Below are 7,412 nucleotides of genomic sequence, written 5' to 3'. Positions count from 1 at the left end.
ACAAACCCTCTGCCCAGGCAACCTTTGGGAGCAGGGCAGCAGCTGCCTGTGTGGGAGAGTTTTGCCATCTTTGAGGGCATCAGGAGTCCCAGGAAGATTCCCTACAGGAAGGATGGAAGGCAGGGGGAAAAGGATGGGAATAACTTGGCGTTTCTGGTGGGCTTTGATTGCAGATGGTGGAGGACACTGCCAGGGATGTTCCCATGGCATTGCAAGCTCTGCATCCTCTGCTGGCCTTCTAAGAAAGGCTCCGTTGCAACACAGGGAGACGCTGTCCGGGAGGACTTGCGCAAGAGCAGAGACATCACATGTGCCTGGCTTGCCACCTCTGCCAACTCTGGCAGCTAGGCAGACCCACGGCACAGGAAGCTCCCTTCCTTGAGGACTCGCAGCCGTTGGCAGCAGCCCTCCGCCACAAATCCTTGACCCGGAAACACCCTGGGCCACCAGGATCCTGAGCATTGCCACCTGATGGCACACGGCTGTATGTTCTTCCTCTGCCCATGCAGGTTGCCTCTGAGCTCAAAGAGGAGGAGAAGTCCTCCTCTTCCTTCAGGCACACACCGGAGCCTCAGCCAGGTATGTGCCCACATTGAGAGTCCTTCTGGGAGTGTGGGGCCTGTCACGGCATAGCAAATTACACAGAGGTCGGCTGCAGGAAGCACTCCTGAGCTGGCTGTGCCCAAAACACAACCTCTTGGGAAAGCCCTTGGTGGCAGACAACAGGCAGGTACTTGCCCTGTGCCCATGCAGCCCCTCACCTACAGCTCTCCGTCCCCCCACAGCCATTGCTACCTTCCCGGACACCACAGTTCCCAGGCCATGGCCCTCGCTGCTCAGCCCAGCACTTGGGGCTCTGTGCAGAGCTTGCTGCTGCTGCTGGGTCTCAGGGCAGCCAGAGGACTGACAAGCAGATACAAACACCACACAGGCACCCTGAGGGGTGGGCTGGTGCGGAGCAAAGAGGAAGAGTGACAGACTCTGTGCTGGCTGCTAGGGAAATGCTGCCACAGCTCACACAAACCCTAGGCAGTGATAGCCATTTCCTGCTTCAAATAAAGCTCCTGGAAGCTTTTCTGCCTGTGTTCCTTGGTGTCAGGCAAATCTCCAGAAGAAGAGATGTCCAGGCAGTGCCAATGAAGCCAGTCAGGTCTGGAAGGAAAGCCATTCAACCAGTCACAGAGTAACAGAGCAGCTGGGGTGGGAAGGGGCTTCTGGAGGTCTCTCTCTGGAATGTCTCTCCAAGCTCCTACTGCCAGTGGTGGCAGCCTGGGGGCATTTCCCTCCATGGCCAAGCAAGGTTGAGCTCAGAGTGTCTCTGTTGGACCACCTTTAGGCCTCCAAGGCTTTTGACACTCTCTGCTGTGGATTTTCCCTACTGCCCCTTGTGTCCTGGCCCCTTGTCCTGTCGCCAGGCACCTCGGGAAGGGTCTACCTCCATCCTCTCCCCACCCTACCCTTAGGAGCTGCAGGCAGCAGCAAGATCCCCCATGTGCCTTCTCTTCTCCCAATTCAACAGACTCAGTGTCCTTGGCCTCACCTCCTTTGTCCTGTACTCCAGATACTGACCAGCTTGGGAGCCTTCATGGGGCTTTCACCAATGCATCCACATCTCTCTGGTACTGGTAGCCCAAACTGGACCGTCTTCCGAGACCTCTTGTCTCCTGTGCCAAGCCAATGCTTTCCCTCTGCGTGCTGGCTGCCATCTGCTAGCACAGCTGGAGTGTAGGGCTGTCCTTTCTGCCTGGGCACCCCGCTGGCTCCAGCTCTGCTTGTACGCGGGACCCTGAGGACATTTTCTGCGGAGCTGCTCTCCAGTGACCCTGCCCTTGAGTAGCCTCTCATGTGGCTTCTCCCATGTAGGGTCAGGACATTCCCTGTCTCTTTGCTTTTCCCAGCAACACATTTCTGTGTCCTGTCAGGGTCCCTCGGAAGCTACTGTGGGGACTCACCACTCATGCGACTGTCCACAAGAGTGCCCTGTCCTTTTGTGCTGGGAGGTGCCCCCAGAAGTGTCCTACCCCTACACACTGCTGGGAGCTTCCCCCCATGGTGCCCTGTACCCTCAGGGATTTTCTAGCCACCATGGCTAGCCGCCCAGGCATCTCCAGAGCAACAGCAATATGACTCTCCACTGATCTGCTCTGGCATTATGTGCAGCAACACTCCCCTGGCCTCTGTGGAGGTCCGAACTGAGAGGTAGTCATGGATATGCTGGCTCTGCACAGGCTTGCTAGCCATGCTGGGGCCTGATGCATGGCTCTGCTGCAACCCCAACTACTCCTTCTGCCCCCACCAGGCTCTCCAGCATTCCCCCACACCTGAGCACCTTGACGTCTCCGGGCTCTCCTGACAGCTCTGTCAGTGATCCAGGCCGGCCACAAGGATTTCTGTTGAGGTATGCTGCAAGACCTGTCCTTACCATGGTGAGCCTGGGCCAGCCCATGTGTGGGTACGTGCTCAGGGCCAGAGAGGTCTAAGGAGCCAAGGAAAGCAGCTGCCTGGGCAAAGCAGGGAGGAAAAGGCTGCCGGGGTAATGGGACCCACACAGAGAGGATGAGGATGTCAGGAAGAGGAGCTGAGGTGAGGGCAGCCAGCCCTAGTGATCTCTGGCAGCAGCAGAGTCTTGAATCCTGGCTCCCAGGCCATGTGGAAGCTCCAGGGTCCACATGGCATTGGTGAACTCAGTGCTGAGAAGAAGAGAGCAGCTCAAAGTCGAGCTCAGCCTGCCTGTGGCCAGCCGTGCTGGTGCCTTTGAAAGAGAGCCAGGCTCTCCTGTCCTTCAGGGGCCACATGTGCCAAGACAGCTGCCTGCATCTTGCCCTTCTGTCTGCCCACAACTGGGCCACAGCGAGATGCTCACAGCAATGCAGCTCAAGCAGCCTGAGCCTTCGTCCCACCGCGACTGGCTGCCTCTGCTTCCCGGCCAAAGGAGATCACAGGCCTCTGGCAACAAGAGACAAAAAGGAAAGAGTTCAACGGAGACAGTGACAGAGGCTTCCTCAAGCCTCCTCCAACCTGCTGCTAAGCAGTCAGGAGGTGCCTGCAGAGGCCAGGACCTTCCCTGACCCCTTACACCCCATCTGCCTGCTCTGCATGTGCAGTTCACATTTCACATATGTGGCTCACTTGAAAATCCTGTGCCTCTTCTGCAAGCACACTATGTGAGTAGAGCTTGCAACCCTCTGAGCCCACCTTTGGTTTCCCATGCCTCAACAGGAAAGGAGGCAGCACAGATCCACGGGGATGACAGCACCTGCAGCTCCCGTTGCCCTAAGGAGTTCCCTGCAGCTCCTGTAGCTCTGGGCTGCAGCTCAGCAATCTTGCCCAGGCTCTGGGGCCGGCAGCAACTGCCCTTGAAAAACACTGCATTATCAGAGCTGCCTCTTCCTTGGCTTCTCCAAGGATCTCTTCTCACTTCTCAGCTTCCCCTAAGCCTCCTGCCTCTTCGCAGGCCCTTTCCCCCAAAGAACACTCCCCCAGAGCATATAGTCAACAACTGCCTGTTCTCCCACCACCCTGCATCAAGTATCAGGGCCCAGGTCCTAGCCTCTGAAACACCATTGCATGCCCTTGACATGGCCCTAATAGCTCCATTTACCTCTTTGCCTGCCCCATGCTAAGCAGCAGGCAGCCCCTCCAGTGTTCCCATGCAGAAACCCTCACTTGGCCCTTTGAGAACACACCTAAGTCTGGCAGGCTGCCAGGGGCCTCTGAGAGAGCCTCCTGTGCCAATCACTTGCCCTCTCCCTATCAGCTCTTAGCAGCAGGGCAGCAGATGCCCACATGTGAGAGCACAGAAAAGGAGGCTGGTTTCATGGGTGAAGGACATGTACTAAGGGGGGATGTATGGAACAGAAGAAGGGAAGGATGAGGCTCACTTAACTTTTCTTGTTTGCTTCCCTTGTAGAGGGACAGGGTGGAAGGAAGGAACAAGGAAATTGAGAGCATCATGACAGCATTTTTGAGGTGTCTTATAGGCATCTTACACCCACTTGCTTATGAGTACACAGAGGTCTCAAGAGGGAGGGCACAAGCCTCAGCATGCTCAATGCCTGTCTTCAGCAGCTGAGGAACTTGGGAGATTCCCCTCACAGAATATCCACAGGCTTGTCCTCACAGCCCCAACCCAGAGACCCACACAGAGGTCTCCCATGGGAGAAACCCCACCAGCCCCACTGTTTTGCCCCACATACCTTCTCTCTTTGCCAAGGGAAGGTTTAAGGGCAGGACTTAAGCCAGACTTTCCCATGGAGCACTCCAGAGCAGAGAGGCATCCTTTCAGCCAAGCCTCTTACAAACACCCATTGACAGCAGATGTCAAACCAAACCGACACCCAGGCATCAAGGACAGCTTTCCATGCTTCAGAAACACTGCTCCTAGAGAAGGTGTGCTTCTAAAGGCACTGAGACAGCAAGGTCTTGTGGATGACCTTACCATTGACAATGGAACGGTCACCCCGGTGTCAGAGGACACTGTCTGAGATATTCTGGCAAGGGTGGAAGGTCTGGGAGCCTCTGACTGCATTATAAAGAAGGCTCCCCCAGAGCTCCAGGAGAAGCTGTCCTGCAGGGCTTTCTCTCTCTTTCTATCTCTTCTATCTCCTGGTTCCATCTTCTTCATATCTTCTTGATTCCATCTCTTGGTCTGGAAGGGGAAAAACAAAAGCGCTCTCATCTTGCTTCAGCTTCCCTTCAACTCTCCAGCAGGGGTATTTGTGCCTTGACCAGGGCAACTGAAGAACATGTCTGCTCCACACGTGCGGTCAGGCCTTGGTCTTCCAGACAAGTACTGGGAAAACCACGGCTGTTGCAAGGCCCTCCAAGGAGGATAACTCATCCCCCAGTTAACCCAGAGCTTTTGGGGCAATCCTGCTCCTCCCTGGGAGCCAAGAGGGGGCCTAGAGGGGAGAACCAAGGTGGGGCAGCATACAAAGAGCTGGGCAAACCATAGGCAAATGGTGTAAGTGTCCTAAGATTCCTCCAAGTAGTTCCCTGAAGAGGCCAAATTTTGCTCTCATGGAGTCCAGGGTTGTGATCCTACTTATTGGATTGCCTCCTCCACACAGGATCCTGAAGTCCACCATCTCACGGTCACTGCAGCCAAGGTTGCCCCCAACCTTCATGTCTCCAACCAGTCCTTCTCTTTTGGTTAGGACAAGGTCCAGCAGCACAACCCTCCTCATTGGCTCCTCAACCACCTGTGTCAAAATGTTATCACTAATTCTCTGCAGAAGCCTCCTGGACTGTTTGTGCCTTGCTGTGTTGTCTTTCCAGCAAATATCAGGGTGCTTGAAGTCCCCCAGGAGAAACGGGGCCTGTGCTCATGAGGCTACTTCCACCTGTCTGTAGATGGCCTCATTGGCTTCCTCTTCCTGATCAGGTGGCCTGTAGCAGACACCCACAACAGTGTTCCCCAGTGTTAGCCTGCCCTTTAATCCTTACCCATAAGCTCTCTAATTGCTCTTCATCTACCCTTAGGCAGAGCTCTATATATTCCAGTTGCTGTCTTGCATGAAGAACAACTCCACCACCTGGCCTTCCTGGCCTATCTTTCTTAAAAAGCACGTAGTGATCCATGATGACATTCCAGTCATGAGAGTTATCCCACCATGTCTCTGACTGCAACGAGATCTTGGCCCTGCAACTGCATGCAGATCTCCAGTTCCTCCTGGTTAATCCCCATGCTGCGAGCGTTAGGTGTGCAGGCATTTCAGAGAGGTAGAAACCTGCACGCAGGTTTCCTAGGAGGGGTGCAAAAACCATTGCTGCACCAAACTGCGGTCCCAGGGAATGTGTCCTAGGAGGACTGTAAACAGAATTTCACCCTCCAAGCAGTCTGCAAGTACAAAAATGCCCTCCAGTCTCAAAGAGCTACAAGTACCTGCTACATGGAGACTTCCCCTTTCCAACCATCTGTGCAGCTTACAGCTACTCCCACAGGAGCTGACATTTGCAGATGACATGGGCTTGGTTTCTTCAGATTTCTTTCAATACCACAAGCTGGATCACAGAGTCTCCTTCAGTCTCAGGTCTGATGGGCTTCTCCACCAATACGCCTTGCAGGTGGGGAAGCCCCAAAAGACTGGGGATGACTGGCTGGAGAGCAGCAAAGGCCCTGAGAGCCCTGGGGGACAAGGCAAGCAGGAGACCACAATGTGCCTGGGTAGCTCAGGCCACCACTGCTCCCTGGGTGGCAGTAGCAACAGTGCAGCTGGCAGGGTGAGGGAAGGGGTTGCTCCCCTCTGTTGTGCATGGGGCTCTCGGCCCATGCTAGAGATCCCCACTGCCAGACAGGGACACTGATAGGTGTGTCACACTGGCAAGTGTGGGACTCAAGAGCGTGCAGCCCATAGAAGAGGGGTTTGCTCTGGGGTACTCGCCAAGAGTTTAGGAACTTTGGATGAATTATGGTCAGAGTCACCTCACTGTGGCTTTGCTGTAGCTCTTCAATGACCCTAGGAATGCTGAGCAAACCAAGGTAGCAAAGAAGAGGTGACACTATAGACTCATCCTGTAGACATCTAGGTACTGTGCAGTTGTTCATTGACTTATCCATTGAACATCTGTACTGGTAGCTGTTGATGTATGGACTGTTATCTGTTGAGCATCCTGTTGAACCTCCTCTTGGTATCCGTACTGTCATTGGCTGAGGCCATCTGTTCTGTTGTGTAACTGTGCTCTGGCATTGATCGCTTGGATAATGAACTAAGTCTGAGAAGGAAAAAAGTAAGCCACATACCTCTGGTATAGACTCAGACTCACTGTCAGTTGGCCTGTGGATCCAACAACCCACCCATCTGTGGAGATGCCTGTGATGCCAACTGCCAGGGAGAACCGGAATCATCTTGGTGCAGCTTGAATGTGATGAGAACAGTCCAGGGAAGCCTACACCAGAGGGGGACCCCATAAGGACAAGGAAAGGGTGAGAATGGTCATTGCACCATGCATCCAAGAATAGTCATTGTACCGTGCATCTGTGGCTTAATCATAGAGCTCTGATATGTGTATTCTATTTGTAGTTCTTTAGTATACTTTTTAGCTCTGTTATACTTGTAGTAGACTTGCCTGGTGTTCATTGTTTAATGTTGTCCAGTGACCATCAAATGTGTAGAACTGTTCAGTCTAACAAATTCCTATACTTGGCAAATGGTGATGTCTTGAGTTCAGTGCAACCAACCCTGGAATCCGAAAGAATCATGAACCCCGTTCTAGTAGTGCATCAAGGACACACTGGAGCTGTTCCAGTGGAGACCTCAAGAATGTCAGGGCTGGAGCAAAAGACACACAAGGAGAGAGGCCAAGGGCACTGGGGGCTGGTTCAGCTGGGAGAAGAGAAGGAGCAGAGGGGTCTTACTGCTGTCTGCAGCTGCCTAAGGAGAGGGTATTGAGAAGATGGAGGCATACTTCTC

Source organism: Rhea pennata, unplaced genomic scaffold (genome assembly GCF_028389875.1).
Source record: "Rhea pennata isolate bPtePen1 unplaced genomic scaffold, bPtePen1.pri scaffold_31, whole genome shotgun sequence".
NCBI classification, from domain to species: domain Eukaryota; kingdom Metazoa; phylum Chordata; class Aves; order Rheiformes; family Rheidae; genus Rhea; species Rhea pennata.
The sequence above is the reverse complement of the archived record's forward strand: the minus strand, read 5'-3'. Positions refer to the sequence as shown.